Source organism: Balearica regulorum, chromosome 15, assembly GCF_011004875.1.
Source record: "Balearica regulorum gibbericeps isolate bBalReg1 chromosome 15, bBalReg1.pri, whole genome shotgun sequence".
Lineage (NCBI taxonomy): Eukaryota > Metazoa > Chordata > Aves > Gruiformes > Gruidae > Balearica > Balearica regulorum.
This window is the reverse complement of record NC_046198.1, coordinates 582,601-605,501: the sequence shown is the minus strand read 5'-3', so window position 1 is coordinate 605,501 and position 22,901 is coordinate 582,601. Positions and strand designations below refer to the sequence as shown.

The 22,901-nt window shown below is 48.6% G+C and overlaps 1 protein-coding gene across 5 annotated transcripts in view; it reads left to right on the top strand.

Moving 5' to 3' along the window:
• C15H8orf33 (chromosome 15 C8orf33 homolog) overlaps positions 1-22,323 on the top strand; it is a 33,520-nt gene extending 11,197 nt beyond the window's left edge. For 3 of the 5 annotated variants that reach the window (XM_075768025.1, XM_075768021.1, XM_075768024.1), the window contains 5 exons: positions 101-910; positions 14,219-14,267; positions 16,344-16,431; positions 18,958-19,008; positions 19,684-22,323. The gene's annotated coding sequence lies outside the window, so the exon portion shown is untranslated. The remainder of the gene's footprint in view (positions 1-100; positions 911-14,218; positions 14,268-16,343; positions 16,432-18,957; positions 19,009-19,683) is intronic. The other 2 variants (XM_075768023.1, XM_075768022.1) reach the window with 2 other exon arrangements.
• Positions 22,324-22,901: the final 578 nt, after the last annotated feature.

Sequence of the window (22,901 nt, the reverse complement as noted above, 5' to 3'; positions counted from 1 at the left end):
GTAGACTCAGCATCTAATAACCCCTGAAGGATAAAATATTCTATTATCTTCCTTTGGGGAAGGAAACCCTCGATCCTAACTTATCTTTTCTTTGAATTAGGAAGAAGAAAAGCTTACCACTTCAAGCAAGACAACAATTCGAACACTGTAGTGTAGGGAAGTTATTTGAAGAGTAAGAAGCATTGAACCTGCAGTTTCTTAACAAAAAAAAGAGGAGAGATACTGCTGTTTTAAGACCATATGGAGCTGTGACAGCTGAAGTTACTTTAAGGACGAAGTTTTGTTTTCTTTACTTAATTTTTTTGCCGCTCGCTGTTTGTGCTGCTTTTGTATTTAGAACTGCAGGAAGGTTTGTAAGCGAAGCTGCTTTAGAAAATTGAACTTTGACATCAGCTACCACGGTGCTTTGATTACTGGCAACAGTCCTTCCTGTGGATGCTGACGGCTGGGAAGCGCTAACCATCTACTGTATTTGGCCCATCTGCCTTCTTTCTTTTGCCCATCAGCAAGCACTACCAGCTCCTTGTATCTCACTACCAAGATGGAAGAAGTCTGGGTTGTGTATCTCTGCCTGATCTTGCTTATCATAGTGCTTCTTCTAATGAGGCATAACCCACATGTGGAAGAGGCCAAGAAGGAGAGGGAAAGCAGAAGCCCCCCGCCATCCTCTTCCTTTTTCCCCAGTAATGTCGGCAAACAACTGGAGCACACCCAGGAAGAGCTGGAGAACTATCTGGACAGGCTAACCCGCGTCTTGTTTGACTCAGAAGCCAGGAAACGAGATGGCCACCATGATCAGAAGTCCCACCATCACCATCACAGAAGCGCTGATGTTATGTCTGAAACGAAGGAGCATTCAGGAAAGGAGGCAGCACGCTCTCAGTATCTGTCAAGCTACACGAGGGTTCAGGTATGAGGCTTACAAAGACCTTCAGACTCAACCAGACCTAAAGCTCCTGGCTGAGGCAGTGAATCCTGTTGAAGTGCATAGTCCATGAACTTGGATGGGAAAGAGGTGGGGGGGGAAGTCTCGCAATTTTGAAGTATAACACATTCCCGTTTTTGCACTGTATATTTGAACATTAAGCAGGCATTCAGAGACAGCTCTATGTGACATGAGTTGTATGTACGTTACATGTGTAAGATGTCAATGTTGGCATTAGCATCTATGCGTGTGTGTGTATCTATATGTAAATTATTCCTTCCTATATTAATAGAAATAGGTATCATTTATTACTTCAAGAAATTGTGCTGCTCTTCAGCTGTTACAAGTCTCCCACTTTCCGCATGTACAGCAGCATTTTGCCAGTTTGCCCAGCTAGGGATCTGGCCCAGTAGGGTAGAGGAGCTCTGCAAATACCTATCTAGTGATGGCATGGTGTTGAGCCATGGGAAATACTTCTGTAATTTTCCTGCTGTGCATGATGATCATGCATAGTGTACTCTGTAAACACGAGAGTCACTATCGGCAACCTGCGAAATTCTCTTTGCCTTGGCCAAGACCCTTTTTTAGGGGATGGATCAAGATGCATGCCTTTATATTTTTATCGTCATCCTCACTGCAATACATTAGATTTTGCCCTTGAGATGACAGGGTTTCATGGCAGCTATGCAGGGCTGTGTTACTCTATGCTAGCAGCTGTTTATATTCTTCATTCTTGAGACACGTATCTTGCAGTGCCAATGTCCTGCTCTGCCACTGAGCACGTTCTAGGTTGAGGTGGGAACTCCAGTACGAAGCCATCACCTTAGAGGGGAGAGCTAGACCTTGATGTCAGTAATTGCGCCCTGCCAAAGAATCAATAGCAGATTTCTTAGCAATGAAGGCACTTCTGTAAACAGCCTTTTCAGTGAGCCAGGACAATATAACTCCTTATGTCTTCAGAAGCTGCCAGAGCTATCTGAGGGAATCGGTACATCCAGTTGAAGGCAGAGGGGCAGATGTACAAACTGTGAGAATGTTGTGTAGAGTATGTGGGCAGAAAGAGTAATTCAAGTGGTTATTTACGTACTGGCGTATTTCATTTACTGAAGAAGGTGCTATTTTATTAGATCTATTACAGATCAAAAAATAGCAATGATTTTTCACTATGGAAATCGATCGATCGTGTTGCAAAATAACAGCGTTAACTTGTTTTTCTACTGTGGTTAAAGATGAGTATGTTTGCAGAATACAAATTGGGGAGAAAAGGTGCTGTGGTCACTATTTTCATACAGTTTAATATAATGCTGGTTAGCTTCAGTGAACATTCACTTGCTTAGAAAAAGGGAGTACACTTTTTTCAGACTTGATGCAGCAGATGATCCTTTTTTGGACGGCTGAAAACTTTAATATAAGCTCCTTTGATATATGGAATGAACAGTACTCATGCAGAAGCAAAGTAGCAGAAATAATCTTTTGTTGTTCTTCATTTTGTGTTTTGGGAGCAGTGAGAAAGAAGTCACCACCTAAACAAACCTAAACGAGCACTTGTCAGTAAGTTGCCCAGCCACTGAAGTGAAATGGGAAACTTCAACTTTGCTTGGAACAGTATTAGTGCCAAAACTGCTAGAGTTTTTGTTTATTTCTCAGCAAAGGCTATGTGTTGGGATAGATTCAGGAGCTGTTTTTGAGCGTGGTCACCTGGGTGCACGGCATGACAGATGCAGTCAGCTCAGAACATGATTTCGGTGCCATCCATGAGCATGAGAACGTGTGGGTACATGCGAAGGCTTTCGAGTCTCTCCCAGGTCAAGGAAGGACATTGGTACTTTAGTTCAGGGAGCGGGTAGCATTCTCTTCCTTCTGAGAATTTTGTCTCTCTCTCTCAGAGTGAATGTTGGTTGTTGGGAGGTGCCAAGTTAGGATCTCTGGAGAATGAAATCCTCAGCATTGTCTAGCAGAGGTAGGATGGCTTACAGCGAAAGCTTCTTCAGTATGCGTGCCAGTCTTCTCAACCAGCCACGTCCAGGATCTCTGCTTGCTTTTCCTGCCCAGTTCTGAAAAAGCCTGCAGTGCTGCTGGCACTGCTGTGCAGAGAGGAATGATCTAAAACCTGTTATGGATGGAGAAAGAGAAAACCACCGAGCTGGAGCCCTGTGCAAGGACATTCAGGAGCAATATCTGTGGAAATTCAGAGTAATGTAACTAGTATTGGCAAGAGGCAATACTAGTTGTAGATTTCTCAGGGGACATTGGACTTATTAAATGGACTTTGGCCATGGTTGGTCAGCTGTCAACGTAGACACCTTCAACTGTCCCGTTCCAAAGGAGGAAGCTCTTTTGTCTTGCAAACAGATGTCCAGAAGGAGCTAGGGGTTTTTTTGTCATTCATTGCACTCATCTAAGCCCTTGCCTAGTAGCGTAGAATCCATATTTTCTTATGAATTTCTATATGTTGCTACACATTAAATTATTAAATTATCTAAAAATCATTTCCAGTTTTCCCCTCATTTCCCACTGACTCACTGTTCTCATGGAAACTGAGCGGTCCACTCATTACAGCCAAAACCAGAGCAAATAAATGGATTCAGAAGTGCAGGAGGGTAAGATGGGTAAAGGCAGTTGGTGTGACAGAGCAGTAAGCAGATTATTTGGGAAAAATGTACTTGGAGGGTTTCCTGCTTAATCAGAGCAGAGTTATTTTCAGGTTGTTTTCAGAAGCAACGAAAAATGAATGGTGGCAGATGGCAGAGAGGCGTGAGCCTCCTACACGCTGGAAAAATAGATTGCCAGCCAGTCTGCGGTACATACCACGGGTGGTAGAGCACATGTGCTTGTTAGGACAAGGCAGAAGTTGGAAGTTTTCAACCCAGCCACGGATTTAGAAAACTCACAGTGCCAGCTTCCAGCCATGCAAAGGGGGAAAAGCCAGTGCAGTGCCCCAGCTGATGGTGAGTTGAGAATTGTTTCCAGAGCTCCCTGGCTGAGTCCTGGTGTGCACCCTGTGACAGCAAGAATTTGAGTTCAGGAGGAGCGTGTCGGAGATGTCTGTCATCAGTGGCTGTGTGAGATATACCCACTGGGTCAACTCATGGTAACTTGCCTGACTCTAATGGACCTATATTTGTGTATGTCAGGAGGTTCAGCAAAACCAGTGCTTCTGCTGGAAGTGCTTCCTGTAGTCAGTACTCTCCAGTGCTGTCCTTAACCTGAATATCTTTGGGTCGTACCTGTGGAAATTCTTGTGATGACATGTCAGTGCTAATACAGCCGTGATTCACATGAACATGGCACAAATAGGCAGAGCTGCGAGGAAAAATAATTATTATTCATCCACGCAAGATTGACTTCTGTGGTGTAGTACTGGGCCTCGCTTCTCCAGATCTGGCAAGAGTGGCAAGTTTTCTGCAGTGCATTCCTGGTGGATTTGGGGTGTTTTTAATTATGCTGCAAGAGGCTCTACTGTTTCAGTCATCATGTGATTCAGTCTGCTACTTCAGCCCATCGCAGGCCCTGAAAAATACATAGATGGTTAACACAGCCATATGATTAAATGTCTGTGTGGATCTCATGCTGCAGTGATAGACACCTTAAATGACATTACCTAAGATAATACTGTTCAGGCGTGTTTCTGTAATCCTCTCAAGACCTGCCATCATGCTGCTTTTTAGGTCTGTGGTGCAGCTGTCATTTTTCAAGCATAGAGGTTTGTAGGCAGAGAGGATATCTGTCCCTGCACCTGTGGGGCTTATGTGCCTGAAGCTTCTCTGATTTTATTTTTTTTTCTTCCCAGCTATATAATTTGTTCTCAGAAAATACAGTCTGCCACATTTGCGTTTGAGGGTGCCCCTGATCTATACAGTCCCTTGTAGAACCACAGCGTGGATGAGGTCGGAAGGGATGTCTGGAGATCAGCTAGTCCAGCCCTCTGCTCAAGGCATGGTCAGCTGGAGCAGATTGCCCCAGGACTACATCCAGTCAGATTTTTACTATCTCTATCTAGACACTTGGATGTCCTCTAACACAGTAAAATTTGAGCATTCGTGCAGGAAAAACAAAACACTTCCTTTTGAAGTCCTTGCTTCTATCCAGGTCCTCCCTCTCTGTATTGCACCTAGATATTTCCCAGTCTCTTAACTCTCTAGGACATGCTGTAACCCCAGAGAAGTAATTTGGGCAGATACCAGGATGTGTATCTGAAAATTGAAGTTTCACGTTTGTGGTTCAGCCCTGACTTTTAATCAGGTATATTCCAAGCAGGACATGAATCATGGTGAACTTCTAAGTGTCTCTTTTAATGTGAGGAGACAGTTCTGCCCCAGTTTTCCTTGCTGGTAAGGAAGCCCAGGACGTTCCAGCAAGAGGATCAGAGGTTCAATAGGTTTCAAGCCTATCGACAGTAACAAGCATTTATTTACAGGTACAGAATTTCCTTCTCCTTGAATCACTTTCCTTACCTCAGCAGGTGGTGACAGTTAAGTAACAGCTATATTTGTAGTCTAGAAGATTAGGATTTTTTGACCTGCAGATTTAACTTCCAGTTGGCTGAACAGTTAATTGTGGCATAGCCTTTATGTAATCCACAAGCGCTGTAAGAATCCAGCACGTCCCAGCAGTTTGTAGTGTGAGCCAGCACTCAGCAATGTACATGTGTGCGTGGATCCACCCCACACGTTAGGAGAGAAGGATTGATACAGACTGAAGAGGAGCAAGAGGAGAAGAACAGGCATTTAATTGTTCATGCTTTGTTAGACAGCATGTAGGAGTTTTTTGTGGAGTTGCTGTCCAGGAGTCAATAGAAGAATATTCAGAGAATGAGTGAGTCAATATTGTCATCCTGTACGCATTCCCATTTTTAGGCTTGTTGAATTGATCTCCCATTTCAGTAGTGGGTGTAAGATTCAGGTTAAAGCAGGTAAAAGGAAGGGTATAAGTTTACAAATTAGCAGGAATATTAGAATGACAAAGGATGGATATTTACAGTCCTCTGTGGACCTTTGCTCTCAAAAGATTGTCCAGGCTCCAAGTTTCCAAGAGCTCTGCCCTTGGATTTTACTTATTTGAGGACATTGTGCAAATAAATTTCAGCTTTCGGGTTATTCATAAGCTGACTGTATTGCATATGTTATCCATTGGTATCACCATCGTGCTTTGTGATGACGCATTTTTAATCGTGTGGTACTTGCTTATAGAGCTGGGTGAGTCAAGATGAAGAAAGGGCATATCAACTCAAGGAGATAGTTGGTTCTTTGGGGAAAAGAGAAGAAAGAGTTGATGTTATCTTGGGGAAAACTAATGAAGAAGAGTTCATTGGAAGAGTTTTGCCAGCTTCCAGTGTTTCCTTTCCTGGCTGTTTGAATTAGGCAGTGTTGGTGAGAGCAGGTACCACATCTTCTGCAACTGAGCTGGTGCTGAGCTTTAGTCTAAAGTTTTGGCAGCAGCTTATTGCAGCCACTGTCACTACCTGTTTACTCTTTCACAGCTATGGTTAGGAAGGTCATAGCATCTGTGTCATATTTGCCATGTCAAATCTGGGGATCATTTCAGTGCTTCTGTCTTTGAGTGTTAAACACCACTTTGTAGTGGGCTTTACAGACCTCCAAAAGGCACAGTCAAGATAAGAGGAGCAGAAGAAAATGACCATAAATAAGCAAGCGACCTTTTAATATAAGCAAAATCAGCACAGTTTCATCCTCACAGCTAGCCATGCCTACCAGTGCTGCCTCGTTGATTCTCACATCAGCATATCGGTTTGTCCTCCAAGCTCTGTTCTACAGTGGTGGTGTCCCAGCCTTTGATAAATGGGAATCTGTTTAACTGAGAGGAACTTTTGATCACAATGTTCTCTGTGCTCTGCTCAAAGTGTTACCGGATCTGGAGCTGTCTCCCTGCCAACCTGTTAAGGTGAGCAGAAGTGACCTCAGGGGTATTCATGCTATCTAACTGCAGACATTTAACTTAGGTGCCCTGGGAGAGAGGTATGGTTTGGAGCATTGAAGGTAGGAGCAAAAATAAAATAAAAATAAAATAAAATAAATTTGAAATAACCTCAATTAATGGTGTGATTAGCCATACACCACCTCCCTTCCATTAGCTTGCCCCTAATGCACCACTCCAATGAAAAAGAAGAGTTGGGAGTGCAGACTTTGCAGCTCAGGGATGACAGAGTCTTCAACAGTGCTATGCCTGCACGTGCTTTTAAGAGGCTGAGCCTAAACCTTTAACTTGTCTAACTCAAGACAAGTGTGGGAGGAGAATTCCCGTGCCCAAACTTAGGCATCTAAAAGTTAGATGTCTAAATTCTGAGCTAATTAACTGTGGCACCATCTGTAATCAGGGGAGAGAAATGGGCATCCTCGGAGGCTGACTCATTTTGTGCATCACCACCTCCATTTAGATGGATTGCCCAAGCTGGGCAACGAGTCCCGTCCCTCTTTATGGCACAGCACAGCATGGTTTAGAGAGATCTGAGCTGGTGGTGGAAACAGGTGGTGTGGCTCTGTTGGAACGATGCTCTGCTCATGCTAGTTAGCTCAGCATTTTCCTTAGCAATTATTTTAAATCGCTAGATTTTAGATTGCTTCACAAGTTACTGGTCACTGTTTTAGAATTCTTTTTGCTCATTTCCTAGGCTCCACAGACTCTCATGAAAGGGGCAAAGATGGCCAATATGTCTGCATCGTTGGTATGACCTGCAGGCTGACAAAGGAGTAAGAGTCTTCCCGTGAAGTTCAGGGTCTTGGGGACAGACTCGTGTTCTGGAAACAATTCATCCCATTTGATCCCAGTTAAACAAGTTAACAAAGAGATTAACAAATGTATACAGTAGCCTTAAAATGAAATGCCTATTACTTGGTCAGGGTAGTTCTTGTAATTATTCTGTGGCTTAAAGGCAGTGGAGTAGTTGATCTTCAATGTCTTACGTTGAGTTTCTGCTGTAAAGTGACAATCATACCAAGAGAAACTTCCTGAAGGAAAGGGTTACAAGAGCTAATGTCCTTGTTACTGATTGCAGAAGCAAATATTGGAGTTTTGTTATGTGAACGCATATTTACATTATCATAAGGTGCTGAAATATTGCAGCTTGATGAATTCCTCTTTATCAGTGAGCATTCTGCTATGGCAATCCAGAGTACCTTAGCTGAAATTACCCTGATGTGAACTTCGTTAAGCTGTATTAACACATTTGCTTCAGGCTGATCCTTAGTTCTGAAGGAATCTCTCAAAGCCAGTCATGCCTGAAAACACACTTGAGCAGGTGCCTGAATATTTCAGGAAATCATACGTAGGCAGTAGGTAGTCTTCAAGCAGATGCCTTAAATATCAGCTTCTCAGTAGTGATTGAACGGTTGCATCTGGTTTTCCAGTGGCTTCTGTGACATCTTTTTTTACTGGTCCAGTTGTTAGTAAACACGTGTTTTTATCTCAGCTTGGAACCTGCCAAAGGCAGCTCTTGGCACAAGCTGTTGCGTTGAGTGAGCTGTTGCTGCCCATGCTGTGCCTCTTTTGTAGGCAGACGTTGGATTTTGCTCTGTGACGCTGTTGATCTTTGCGCTTTTAAGCAAACACCAAATTCAATTTAGTTTCGGAAAGCATGAATCTAAATTTCAAATGTGTCTTGGGGAAAGTCAGATGAAGAGAATATGGTAAAGTCTGTAAAACCTGAAGGACAGAGAAAGTGAGATGGGAATGACTGTGCACTAGCTCTCTTTCCCTGCAAAAATGTAGGTTAGCCAACAAAACTGCAAAGCATCAGATTTAAAGCAGAGTAGCACTCACAGAGCACACAGTTTAGCTGTGAATTTCTGCTAAAGAATGACCTGGAAACAAAATGTCTTAATTGCTTTCTAAACCATTAAATGCATTCATAGAAGCTGGGGCCATGACAGGCTCTTAAACACTTTTGTCCCTGAATCCCTGAAACCAAAAGGACAGCTAGTTGTCCTGCATGTCCTTAGTTTTAAAAAACATAAAACACAAAAAAAATTGTTACCTTGTGTATGCCATCTTGGATATGGACTGAAAAAGACTTTTGAGTGTCCCCTTAGAAACTGGGTTAGTTGAAAAGTTGATTCTTTCATAGGCTGAATGGAGGCAGGAGGTGGCAGGTGTGCTGAATATTTAGCCTTTGGAGTCCTGCCCAGAAGGGAAGAGTTTCCCAGGTCCTGGCTAACATATAAGGTGAACTCGCAGATAAACCAAGAGACCCATTTTTTTCATCTCGCCTCACTTCTGACAAAACAGGTTTTAAGATCTTCTGGCCACCAGAAGGGAATCCAGCATGGTTGCTAGCAATCCAAACCTCAGTAGTGAGCAATGATACCAGCATTTCGAGTGACAGATTTACCGCTGATCATATATCTGTCTTCGGGTCTGAGACAGCTGAAGGGCTTTGTGAAAAATGCCGGTGCATTACAGCGGTGCTCTGAAAGAGCACGCGGGCCTACAGCAAGGTATGGAGCCAAGCTGGGTTAAACCCTTTGAGGAACCATTATAAGCCTAAAGGTAATGTCCTAGACATGATGATGACTTCCTTCTCCCAGTGGGCCAAAGGTACCGTTTTTTTGGAGACTGATGAGGTGGAACTGACCTTTCAGGATTTGGGAGCTGATGGTAAGGTAATAATATTCAATATTTAGCTCTTTGTAGATTTCTGGTCTTTGGTGAGTTGAAGGATAGAATTATGGTCAGGGCTTAGCACTTCTGGTTCTGTTCCCCACTTCTCCAATTCAGCTTGGGTAAGTCTTATTGTAGGCTTTATTTTGCAGAGCACTTGGAGGCAGCCCTCAAGACCAGCATGTTCTGTTTTCAGATAAACACTGAAGGACCATTTAGTCGCTAGCAAGCGTATGCACACAGGTTGCTCATGGACCATCTACAAAGGTTTTGAATGCATGGGAGGTAGGTTGGGGGGGTACGTTGTGCTCCTGGGAGACAGAACCTTAGTCTGCTTTCTGAAAAGGAAGCCAATTTTCCCCATATGTAAGAAAGCCTTAAGGAAAGGGTAGTTTGGGCTGCAAGAGGAGACAGAATAAAGGCTCATCTATGCCTTTTAGCTCTTCAAAGATCAGATGAGGAAGGTAAATGACCAGGACTTAATGAAAGTTTGTGTGTAAAGATGGGAGTTGCCAATTAATACGCTGAAGTTGTGGAGGGAGTCTAAGGTGACTAGGATAGAAAGGAAATGGCACAAGTTCTTCCTAAGAAAATACAGAGTGTGCCTATGGCTGTCAATTTGACAAAGGTGGTGTAGACATCAAAGAGATGATGCCTTGGCAGAAATACCAAGATAAAACATCAATGCAAGGTAATAGGTGGAAATCAAAGACTCTCTTGATTTGGCTCAGAACCGATGAAAAGAAATTCAAGAGTAGAGAAGGTGATTGCTGGCACTGGGGCTCCCAGCCGGAACTGGAAGAAAATAATTGAAGGCAATGTGAGTATAGAGAGGGCTGGAGGACTGTGAGGAGTCGAATTGGGTAATAAACTGAAAAAGCAGATGAATATGAAGCATGAACAAGAGTGTGCCTGAGGAAGAATGAAAGGGGAGGTATTTCGTGACTGCAGGCCAGACAGGACCAGAGTTTATGGACTGGCGGACCATCAATGCTGGTGTCATCAGGGGTGGAAGAGAGGAGTCATAAGATGCATTTGAGGAGTCATGGGACAACAGGGATGGAAGGAGAAGGTCAGGAGTAGCTAATTGAACTTCCCCAGGCTGAACAAAGAGAGCTGAAGGCCATCTCTGTAAAGGAGAGCTTAGACAGGGAGCTGTTAAGTGCAGCGAACTTGCAGGATGGAGAGAGCAGGACAAGCCCAGAGTGGTGACAGGGGAACAGTGAGAAGTGACCAGGAAGAAATTCAGTGAGGGGAATCACAAAAAAAAGTGCTGAAAGATTCTGTGGGTTTTAATAAAACTCCCCGGCAGAGCTGCAAGAGCTATCATGTGCGTGCGTTTAGCCCGCTACAAGTGTGGAGATCTGGGTGTCAGCTTAAATCACTCCCAAGGTGTTCTAAGTCACTTTTGCTTTGCAATTGGGTATGCTTTGGCTGGGCTGATTGGTAGAGCATTAAGATGCAGTAAGTTGATCTCTTGTAGTAAGCCTGAGGAAGGATAGAGCAAACCCACCACTTGCACTTGGCTGTGTCTGGTGGCAGTGGTGCATCCATGGGTGCCAGTTCCTGGCAGGTGCCCTTTCGGATTTAGGAAGCACAGGTTCCTGAGAACGTAGCTGTAGCTACGTAACACCTAGTTTGTTATACACTACCGAGTGCAAGAGAAGCGTTAATCCTGTGTGGGCTCGCCTGGCAGCGGGTGCTGCTGTGGTTCTGTTAATTGTTTGCACCCAGGGGAGCTGGCTGGTTTGGGTTCAGCACCACCAGTGTGTCAGACCCTCTGCTCCGCTCTTCCTGACTGCTCCTGTTCAACTTCTGGTCCCGAGCAGTGGGTTACCCTGCTGAACGGTGTTCCCAGAAAACCCACACCTCTTGTTTGGAAAAACCTTGGAAAACGTGTCTGTTGTTTGACACCTGTCTTTGTCCGAGCGTTGCCCTCGCATGCTGCCACCGCCTGCCCTCTCCAAACGACGTCCATGGGGCAGGAGCCAGGGGCCTGGCCCCCTGCTCCCGCAGGCAGGCTGCTGCAGTATATGGACTGCCCGACCCGGAGAGTGTTGAGTTACAGTCAGGCCCCCGCGGGAATGCAGGACTGTGCCAGTGTGACCTGTTCAGATATCCCAACCGAGAGCAGGAGCCTTTGCCAGTCTTTAAAACAGAGAGGTCAAGTTAATGTCAGAGCACACCTTTGCCAGAAGGAAGGCTTCTGAAAGTGTGGTTGGGGGAGCTAACTGGATATGTTTTTCCCATCTGTTCTGTATTTTTCCATTCCTTTGTTTGGTTGTACCAGCTAACCTGCTGGAAGAGCATCAGGTTTGGGATGCTGGAGGGCAGTACTGAAGCCCAGATGAGCCAACCTTTCCATTGGGTGGTTCAGGTGGTCTCTTCGAGTTGTCTAAAACCCTAGGATGGGTGACGAAGTTCAAAGACACCTCTGGAGGGCAGGCAGTGCTCAGCAAAGAGCCCATGTAGCGGGTCCGCAGTAAGTCCTGCCTTCAGGGAGGTCTGTGCATTGAACAGGAACTTGTTCAGCTCAAAGGTCAGGTCCTGTTCAGCTGCTCGGGGTTGCTATTCGAGTACGAAACACGAATCCTTGCACTAGCTCTCGTACAAGGAAACCTAGTAAGCCACAGCTGTGCTTGGAGACAAAAGCAGCAGATTAACAGGAGCTCCTCAGAGTTCAGAAAGGTTCGTTTCACAGGCACAGGAGCAGTGACCCTGAAGGGTGCCCGCTCGCAGAAGAGCCCTGTCCACAAGCTGACCCAAAATGCAAACCAGCTGTTAGCAGCATCAGCACCCAGACATAGGTAGTCCATAGGCTAGGAAAACAATCTGAAACACCCTTAACATTATACTGGTGTGAGAGCTCAGAAGTCAGTCATGTCCCTGGTTTCTGGTGCGTGGCTGTGTTGGACACTGCGCAGTCCGTGCCGTTTGCAGTCACTGAGAATGAGCCAAGCACAGGGAGTTGCTGGCTGAAGGCAGCAGACCTGCAAACTGACTCCCAGCTTCTTGCATCTCTCTTGCTCTGACACAGCTGTCTTCCTTAAGTCATACTCATTTACAAGTTTGCGGCATGAGCAGGGTCGTAGAATGGTTTGGGTGGGCAGGGACCTCACAGCCCATCCAGTCCCACCCCTGCCATGGGCAGGGACACCCTCCACTAGCCCAGGTTGCCCAAAGTCCCATCCAACCTGGCCTTGAACACTGCCAGGGAGCCAGGGGCAGCCACAGCTTCTCTGGGCAACCTGTGCCAGGGCCTCACCAAGGATGAGTACAGATACTCATCCTGGATACTCACCAGGATGAGTACAGAAGAATCAAGGCATAATGGAAAGCTCAGAAGAGATTTTGTGATTGATTAAATATGATTTCCGCACTGCTTTCAGCTTCTTTCTACCCAAGGCATAAGACTTTCTGAGCTGGATCCTGTGGTGGGCAGGGGAAGGGCAGCGGCCACGCCAGGCTAATGGGAGAGGAGTCACAGTGAGGAGCTACCGGCAGCAGAGGGCACAAAAGATAACGGCAGCATATACTTGACACGTGCACAGGACCGAAAGTGATAGCTTGCACTTAAATCAAATCAGGGTTTTGTTACTTTCTCCTTATGACCATATAAAAAAAGAGGGGTTTTTTTTATTCTGACTTTTTAAAGCTGCTTAATTTTTTTTTCTCTAAATTTTTTTTTCTTAATATTTAAAATCAGGTGCCACTTCATGGATTCTGTAGTGTGATTTCCTTTGTTATCCCAAATAACAAAGCACCAAATACTCCAGCACCTGTGGGAGCAATGTAGTCAGTGTTTCCACTGATAAACTCTGTGAACCCCTAAGGAAATTCCTAACATCATTTCACCCCATTTGCTTTCCTAATTCATCTTTTTCTATATACACTATAGTTGCTGAGTTGAACAAATTAGAAAATGATATCTGATGTTTTGAGGTATTTGCGTTCCTCATTCAGGTGGGATTGGGAAAGCCTCATCTGGCGTTACAAGTCCCGGTGAGCAGAGTGAGTGGATTCCCGGATCCATTCTTTGGGTGCAGGAGGGTGAGACCCAGCTCCTGAAGACCTGAACGTGTCCGCGGGCAGCTCTGGTGGGTGCAGCCGCAGGGGGACAGCACGTGTTTAACTGGGTTTGCAGTGCCAACGGCTGTGTATTGTTAGGGTTTACACCTTTTCTGTACACAAACCTCTAATATTTGCTTACTCTAAACGTATTGCTCATAATAACTTTAAGTATGTGTTTGCAGGTTTGGGGGCAGCTTTGTTCTACGTCCTTTCTCTGTATCTGTGTCAGTCACGTTAGCGGTGTTTTTCAGGATGGACAGTAGCTGTTCTTGCTCTTTTTCCCAAACCCTGGAGGAAGCAGTTATCTGAATGTTGCTTTTCTAAGGGAAAAAAAACCTTGAGGAGAAGGACGTAACTCTTGAGATGATTGCATAGCATCATAACTGAAGGACGCGCACTGGCTGGGATGCACAGCCCTTTGCTGGCTGAAGGCAGCAGGTGCTGGTGTTGAGAGCAGGAGGGCAGCAGTTCTGTCCCGTGGTGTCAATGGCAGCCATGACCAGGAAAGCCCCAGCGCTTCCTATTCCTCTCTCAGAGCAAAGGGGCAGGTCAAGGGGGCACCCATCTGAGGTCGTTATTCTTTTTTTGTTTTGTTTTGTTTCTGAACAGGAGAAAACCACTCCTCCTGGAAGCACTGAAAATATTGTGGAAGAGATTGGTGAGTTGGGCCAAACTGTGAGATTATGGCTAGAGAAATCTCCGTCTCCCATGCAGGCATTTGTTTTTGCCACTTCAACCAGGAGCAACAGGAAAAACACTCCTGGCTTTGCCATTTCATGCATGAGTATCTGTGCACCCAGCCAAATATTCAGGTTCCTTCTTAGCTAGCACCCAGAGTCTGGCTGTGAGCACTGTGTATTATCTGCCAGGCAAGTGGGCATTTCCCTGCAGCTAGTTTTTGAAGGAAAGCAAACCTGCAGGGCAATCAAGCCAGGAACTGTCTTTGGGCATTGGTTTCATGAGGGTATATGCCTGGAGATCATTCTCCTGAACACTGTGGCTATGCCTAGAGAGCCCTGAAAATGGGGTCAGTAAGCAGAAGATGCTCCCACTGGCCTCGCAGATAATCTTAGGGAAGCGTGGCTCTGCGGCTGGCACGCTCAGCTGCGTGGCACCCGGCATGCTCTGGAGGATGCGCTCTGGCCGTGCCTGAGGTCACGTACAAAAGGAAAAGCATGTGGTCCTCACCCTGACCCACCACCACCAGGCACTCCTAAGGCAGCAGATGGGAGCGAGGATCTGGATACTCTCGGTCTTGCCTTCCCTTTCCTCCCAGCCAGCCCACTCCATGGGCTCCAACTCGGTAGCCCCCCGATGTCCCGCTCCACCTGGCCGGGGAGCCTGGCACTGAAACCCTTCCCTGAGCTTTTTCCTCTCAGCCTGATTTGCACGTATGTCATTGACTTCAAAATCAAATTTTATCTTCTCCCCTCACAAACTGACCCTTCCTTCATGTGAAGGCGGTGAGCCCAGAAGTTGCGTTGTTAGTGGACAGAGCTGGTTAAATAAACGAGGGTTTGCCAGGACAAGAGTGGACAGGAGTCCTGCCCATCCCAGCCTTTCTACCGTCAGTGGCTTTCAAAACTGCCCTCCACAAAATGTCGCTGGCAATTGCTCTTGGTGGCAGCTTTTGGAAACTTTTATTGCTTCTATCCACAATCATAACAAGCATTTTTGATCAAAAAAGAAATAATTAAATCCATTCCTTGTTTTACAAGAAATCGTCTGTTGCCAAAATTTGATTTGACCAGCTCCACAGCCATTTACTATTGTGTGTGTTGAAGGGAAGGAAGCCCTCCTAATTTTAGTTTCCTCTGGTTTATCACATCCAGGTAAAGCTGCTTTGCCCACTTCCTCATTCTGCAGTCCCTGCAGATTTATGTTTGGAAACCATAGCTATTTATATACCTCCTCATTATGCTAAATGCACACGCATATTTAACAAAATGAGTACATATACCAGTTCACAATGGACTGTGAGACACACAAGCCCAGACTTTCAGCTGCACCAGCTGGCAAGGAAGAGACTGAACAGCAATGAGCTGATGGTGATTCCCCAGACGGGGAGTGATTTTTGGTTGGCCATTTGGCTTTGGGCTCCTCTGAGCCATCTGAACCCACGTGAGAAATGCAGCTGGTGAAGTGCTTCCTAGGCGAGCAGGACAGATGGCTTCAGGTATTGAAAGAGGATATGCTGCCTTCGTAGGGTGTAAGGCCAGCCTTGTTGGCCAGCGTGGAGAAGGCAGCCAGAAGGATGTCCATGAAGTCATTTGGAGACCATTGTTTCTGTGTGCACACAAGGGCTGCGTTCGTGCTGCCAGCCAGTGACTGCCTTGCACTGGTTGTGTGGTGCCAGGTACGATCCCCAGTTGAGAGGTCCCTCCAGAATGTTGGAAAATGCAGAAGCGATGGTCTCCTGCACTGTGCAGCAGTTCTGATCTTCAGGAGGTCAATGTGCTGGGTTTCCAAACACACCATCCAAAAAAAGGCACCAAATTGAAAAAGTTTAATCAAACTTGAGAGGATAAAGACATTTTCAGCAAATGAAAGAAATAAGGTGCAGTACAGGTTTTCAGGAGCATTATATGAGATCCAGCCCTTGGGAGTGCTGTTCCTAACCTCCCGTGGTGCATAGCCCCCGCCAGAGCTATTACTGGGCAGTCTTCTGCAGGGCTTGCTGACAGCTGCAAGGAGCTTATCAACAGTGGTATATCTTTCTTTGTCTTGCTTCCAGAGCAAGCGGTTCAGGAGACGGTAGATACAGATCTGTATGTGAGAAGACAGCGTCCGACTGCTTCCAGGAGATACCGTGAGGGTTACTGGTAAAGACAGTTCTCCATGGGCATCTTGTTTTGTCTGTGGCTCTCCTTGCTGCCTCCTCCTTTTCTTTTCTTGCTCTTCTGGACTCTGTTTCTGCTAAGCTCAGCTGTGTCCTCCCCAGGCTGGGGAGAGAGGACAACTGTTGGTGGCTCTCTGCAGGAGGTGTGCAGTGGCCCTGGGGCAGGAGCAGCCACAGGAGAGGGCTGGGGATGGGTGAAGTTGTGAAGATGTGGGATGTGGAGAAGCACAAGATGGTTCTGGGATGCTTTCCCCTGTTAATATGGGGCAGGAGCTCTGGCCATGCAGGAGGAGAAGAGCTGAGGAAGATGTGGCATCATTTTCTTCCTTGGCATGGGCCAGTGACGACAATGTCTCATGAGTGGCCTGAATTGGCTGACATGTCAGCAAAGGCCCTGCTTGACTTCCATCCTTCACCCGGGGTGTGTGGGTGTCTGGGGGACAGGACAGTGTCTTGTCTTGGGAACCTCCGTGGAAGTGCAGAGGCCTTTCCCAGTGCATTGTCTCTGGGTGGCAGCTGAGCCCTCGCTGGAGCCCAGAGTCTGGCTAGCATGGCGATGGGCTGCAGCGGCCATGCCAAGCGAGACCCTGGCGGCAACACTGCAGCTTGGTCTTGCGTTGTCTGAGCTGTCCTCTGTCGCCGTGCAGGGACGCTGGACACTTTGAGGCAGAGAGGAAAGGTTTTGTTTCTGTTGCCGAGCCCCTTCACTGCAGCCTGAGAGACCTCAAAGCTGATGGGCCGGAGCTGAGAAGCCGCGTTACAGTGGGCTCAGTCCCGCTCCAGAGTTCACCGTGACCTAAGTGACAGGAAGGAGAGAGATGGCACCGATGGAAACTCAGTGTGGGCTCCTACCGCCGGGTAGCTGGCTCTCCAGCCTCTAGCCCCTTCAGGAAAAGGAGGAGAGCAAGGGGGATATAGGGTTTGTGCAAAAAAAAGGGGAAAAAAAGGGTGTGGCTCTCTTTTTACATTGTTCAGCCATTAAAAAGTACCTGCTTGGGATTTTATTTCCATTCCATTTCAACGGTTAATGCTTACACATCTGAGAGTGGTCCTACAGTCCATGGCTTGGGGGAGCTTGGTTTCACACCTTGTAGTAGTGCTCTTTATCTGGCATAATGCACAGTGTATAGACAAATGTATGCGCATAGATAGATGTGTCTCTGTGTATTTATCTAGAACATCCTCTGCCAACTTCCACCTTCTTCAGCACACATTAAACATTTGTGCTGGTTTCATGAAATTAAGCACTGTTGAAGATAGTTTACTTATGCACACTTATTGTTAAGCATCCCCTACAGGGATATCTGTGATGCACTAGCTGTATACGATATATTAGGTCATATAGAGCATATATTGTGTGTGTGGTATGTATATGTAATGGTATGGTTTAACCTTGCTTTGGCTCTGCAAGGTAGGTCATGCCAAATGCTCTGTCATGGCAATTTAGAGCTGACCCAGGGTCCCTAAGCATCAGGTTATGTTGACAGCTGAAATAACCTTCCTCAGACACACAAAGCATCTGCTGGTTTATACTTACAGCCCTTTCCTCGGCAGCTGCACCAGCACAGCGTCAGTCCAGAGGAAGATGGGGAGCGGGGAGGAGGGATGTTCATGACTCATAGCTGTGGGACCCAGTTAATGGTGTCAGCCACTGCCACCATGTCAAGGGGAAGGCAGCTTGGTGGGACCCACTTCCCCAGAGCGTTGCTGTTGGCAAAGCCACATCCTGGTCGCAGGGCTGGGTCCCAACAGGGAGCAAGGGCCTGGCCCTGCCACTCCATGTGGAGATGCTCTGGTGGTGTCCAGGACCAGGCAGATGTTCAGGCAGCTTCCGTTTTTTGCCTTGAGCACATAGTAGAGAAGAGAAGTAGATTCAGAGAGTCCATATCCCAGGGGCTGATGAGCAGGGAAGATGTCGTTCTTTTCCATCCTGGTTGCATGGAGCTGAAAGCAAGAACTTCTCGTGCTTCCCGGCATTAAGGGTTGCATGCATGTTTCGACCCCTTTGAAGTAGATGCAAATGTTCAAGCACTCCCTGGACAAACAGTCTCAGCTCTTGATAGCTGGGCTGCTCCTCAGGAGTGGGCACTGGGTGCATGCTGGAGGGCCTTTGACAACCTGATCTGCTGCCGCTGCTGGTTTGCTCATCTCCACTCTGTCACAGCTCACTCTGCTGTAGAGTCCAGCTTGGGGCACTTCGCACCAGTGCAAAGAAAATGAGTGTTTGGGCTGGAGCCATAAGTGTGCAAAGAGCTCTGCAACTGAGTTCACCAAAAGCTGCTTTGCTCTCCCCAGTGACCTGGTTTGAATTGCTGCATCCTCAGCCCATGAGCAGCATCAGCAGCTCCCACCTGCAAGCACTGGGCTGAGGACCACCGCTCTATCCCGGTGCAAGCGTCCTTTCCTCCAAGGGTGACGCCACTGTTTTGTTTCTCCTCTTGCTTCAGAGATGCAGTTGTTGTGCCCCCACTGACTGCCTACGTGTTTCGGTTTTGTTCTTTTCTTGCAGGCCTGAAACAGCCGTTCAGCCTGAGACCGATGCTACTTAGAGCAGTAGCTGGTAAGTGTCCCCTGTCACTCGCTGCCCATTTTATATAGCTCCATCAGACTAAAGGAGTTAGGTGGCCACAGCTTGTGACACCCGTCTGCAGGTGGTACTTGCGGCTGTCCTGTCTATCCCCCATGCCCATGGACCGAGAAACTGCAGAGCACGAGGGCTGGGTTCATGTCCTGAACCTCAGGTTGTGCTTTGTATTGCGCCCGAAGTCCCAGTGGGCTTGGAGTCCCATTGCCCGGCTTGTCATCCCTGCCTGGATGCTGCTGGAGAGGAGGACTGAGGTTGGACCCACCTGCCTGCATGGCCCCACCACAGGGTTCCTGCCTCAGTGTTTATGGGGTTTCCGTGGGTATGATCTGTTCACCAGTGTGAGACTCTCTTGGTGCTGCCAAGACAGCCTGGACCTCTGTAAGGAATGCAGAGCTAGCAGAGGTGCTGCCGGTCTCACGGCTTTCCCGAGCCACTTGAACCAGCAATCGAGAAATGGTCTTTGCCACCATTATTGTCATCTGCCCTGAAGTGAAGCTGGCCCTGAGTAAACACTTGCCTTCCTACCAGGGCATGGCCGCTCAGTGCCTACTCCTGTTCCTCCTCCTCCTCCTCCCAGAGTCTGTCTACATCCCACTCCTGCCATCTTCAGCTGGGTCTCATTCCCTTTTCCTTTCTGTTCCCCGACAGCTCCAGCTTCCACGGCGTGTGGCGGCAGCTTGCAGAACTAGCGGCATCGCAACCTTCCCAGAGGAGACCTGGAGCAAACCAAGGGGTTTGGTGGGGTGGGATGGGATCGGGGCATCTTTCAGGGCATACCTGGATGAGGGGAGAAGGAACACTTGATGTTGCTGTTCCATTGCAGCTAAGGCAAAAAGCTTTCCCAGTGTCGAGGCCAGGTCAGCTACATTTGCTGTTTCTTGAGAATGAACGTCCCGTCTTGTTGGTACAGCTGCAGTCTCAATCCAGCCATTGACTGGCTGAAGACAGACTGCTCCGCAGCAAGCCCTTCCCTGCTCCTCTCGGCAGCCACCGCTGCCCACCCAGCTGGGGTCCCAGGCAGCACCACGCGGCACTGAGAGAAAAGGCAGCGCCTAAAAAACGATGGCAGCATCTCAAGAAACACCAAATGGCCCGGCCAGCCTCTTCGAGCGCATCGGCGCAGTAGTTGCCTGTCTGAGGCCACGCAGAGTCCCAAGCCGTCCCACGGCCTGAGGACCGCGGGCGTTTGCAGCTGGCGGCTGCCTGGCCCAGCCCATCTGGCTGAGGGGAGACGGGGTTTGCACAAACACTGGTGGAACCAGGGGGCTGGGCATGCTTCCTGCTATCAGCGTCCAGCCCAAAGCTGTCACCTACGGCTTCAGTTTGTGTCTGTGACTGGAGAGCAAAGCCAGAGCGCTGGGGCTGAGCACTGGTGCACATCCTTCTTTAGAGCTCTTTTCCCCTGTTCAATGGCTTTCCAAAGCCCCCTCCCGCATGGCAGCACTCGGAAGGAGTTGGATGTGACCGGTGGCACCAGGAGGCAGTGGGCAGAGGCTCAGCAGGGGAGAGGAGCCAAGACAGCTGGTAGAAATGCTCTGGGCTGCTGATCCATCCCACCTAACCTGCTAAACCCCATCCAGTGGCTTTTTCAGTTCCTTTTTTTGCAATGTAAAGGCTATCCCCAAAGCACTCTCACTCCTTCAGCCTGGATCTGCAGTATTTGATGTCCTCAGGCTTTTTGCCTTTGTGCCATGACCTGACGAAGGAGGAAGGAGACCCTTCCCGAAGCAGTGATGCTCTTCCAGGATAGACCTGGGGGCAGCAGTCTCTGCTTTGACTCCTAGATCTCCTTGGCTTTTCTGGGCTTGCAAGTCCTGTGGGGAGTCTTACCCTTAGCACGGGTGGGTGGGAGGCAAGAAAACGCCCTCCCACGGCTGGGCTGGGACGCTCTGCCAGGTAAATATCCCTGCTGCTGGGCTGGCAGAAAGGAACACAAAGGATCATCCTCCAGCTGCTCCAGACCCACCGTCCTTTCACTGGGACATGTGCCAGTGAGACCCTGTGGGAAGTGCAGCACCGATGAATGTAGTCTGCCAAGAAAAGGAAAACAGAACAACGATCAATTCATGACCGTTGTTATAGGCAGCGACTGGGGAAGGAAGAAAGTTGAAGTGAATAAATAGTAAGGACTTCCTCAGGATTTCATCTAGAGTGGATGCAGGTGAGCAGCATACAGATGCTGGAAATAGCCTCCAAGCAGACAATAACCGCTCGCCCTTGAGAGCTGCCAGGCCGGGAGCCCTTGGAGCAGGGGTGGGTTCAGCGGGAAGGACAGGTAAGGGCTGCTCTCACCTGGGGCAGCAGATCCCCTGGAGGGACGGCATCCCCCAGAACTGGGCTGATCGGCTTGGGAGCGTCACCTGGGTCCTACAGCACAGGATCGCTCACACGTATTTATTTGTTGTATTCTCTGATCCCAGTGCCAGCCGGGGTCAGCCCGTGTTCGGTGCTGTCATCCCAGCATGTTCCAAGCCGCCACCAGCCCTTTGCAGAAGGGGAAGGGAACAGGGGGAGGCTGCAGCTCATGTAACTCTGGCCCTGCAGTCTGCCCAGGCCCTGACATCTGATCTGAGGGGTGGGGAGCATCTCCCAGGTGGGTGCTGTAAAACCCCACCCGAAGACCTTGCATCTTGGACCCCCTGATGGGTACGTCCCCCCTCACCCAGCAGTAAATGCCTGGTGTCTTTCAGCCTGCAAGGGACAGGTTGGCAGCTCCAAAAGCACTTTGTTATAAGCAGCGAGGAGATCTCCAGGTTCGGGAGGGCAGCGTGTGTTAGACTTGCTTTGCAGCAGCAGCCTTAGAGGCAGCACTTGCTAGCCGAGAGGTATCACCGCAATGTAGAGTAGCAATAAAAATGGAAAGGTCCTGTTAACTGCAGGGCGGGAGCTCAGAGAAGTCTCTGTCATGACAGCAGAGCAGCTGTTCGGGGAGTGCTGCTCCCCACACAGGCTCACACCACGCCGGGTCCTTCGCCCACTCTGTCGCGGGATGTCGGTGCCCGCGCAGGCACGTGCTGGTGATTGCTGTGGGTGCCGGCTGGGGCGCAGCCCGGGATCTTACCAGCAGCATGGGAGCAGGCAGAGCCTGGCAGGCAGCACAGCAGTGTTGACTGAGGGGTTTGGTACATCCCCGCTCTGCGAGGCTGAGCAATGCTTCTGGGGTGCCGGGAGAGCTGCCGAGGCAGCCTGCAGCGATGGGTGTGTGCAGAGTCGGCTTGTTCCTTGTACAAACCTTTTGGAGCAAAACCAATAAACACTGAGCTCTCTGCGCCTGTATTAGTGAGCTGAGCCCCATTGCACATCTCCTGACCTTCTCGCACCCTGTCCCTGCTCCATGTGCCCAGTGGCAGCGTGGCCATGGCCACCCAACCGGCCGGACAGGGCACCCGTGGCCACAGCTGACTGTCTGGATGCAGTGGACATGGCTGACCATCCGGACGTGATGCCCACGGCCACGGGGAGCCCCACACAGCCCTCAGTGCTGCAGTGCAGTGGAGAGCACCCACTGCCAGGCACCCACCCTGTGCAGGCTCGTGGTGGTTGCTGTCCCCGCAGCCACCGTCCTGGGTTGCACTGGGTCTGACTGTATCCCTGCCTTCCCCCTGGCCCGGCAAGGTGCACCCCATGGCATCCTGTCCTGCTGCGGGGTGGGAGTGGTGAGGGGCCACAGTACACCATGCTGGGCATGAACTTGGCCAAATACCCCCAGGGGCTTTGCTGGAGAGAGCTGGAGCTCGTTCTGCCCTGGGTGGTCCTTCACAGGTCCCACCGGCACCAACGGGTGCTCCTGCTTGTCCCCCACACACTCGGGATCAGACATCTCCAACCTGCGCTGGCTGCAGGTCCCACCCTGCGGTAAGACCCGT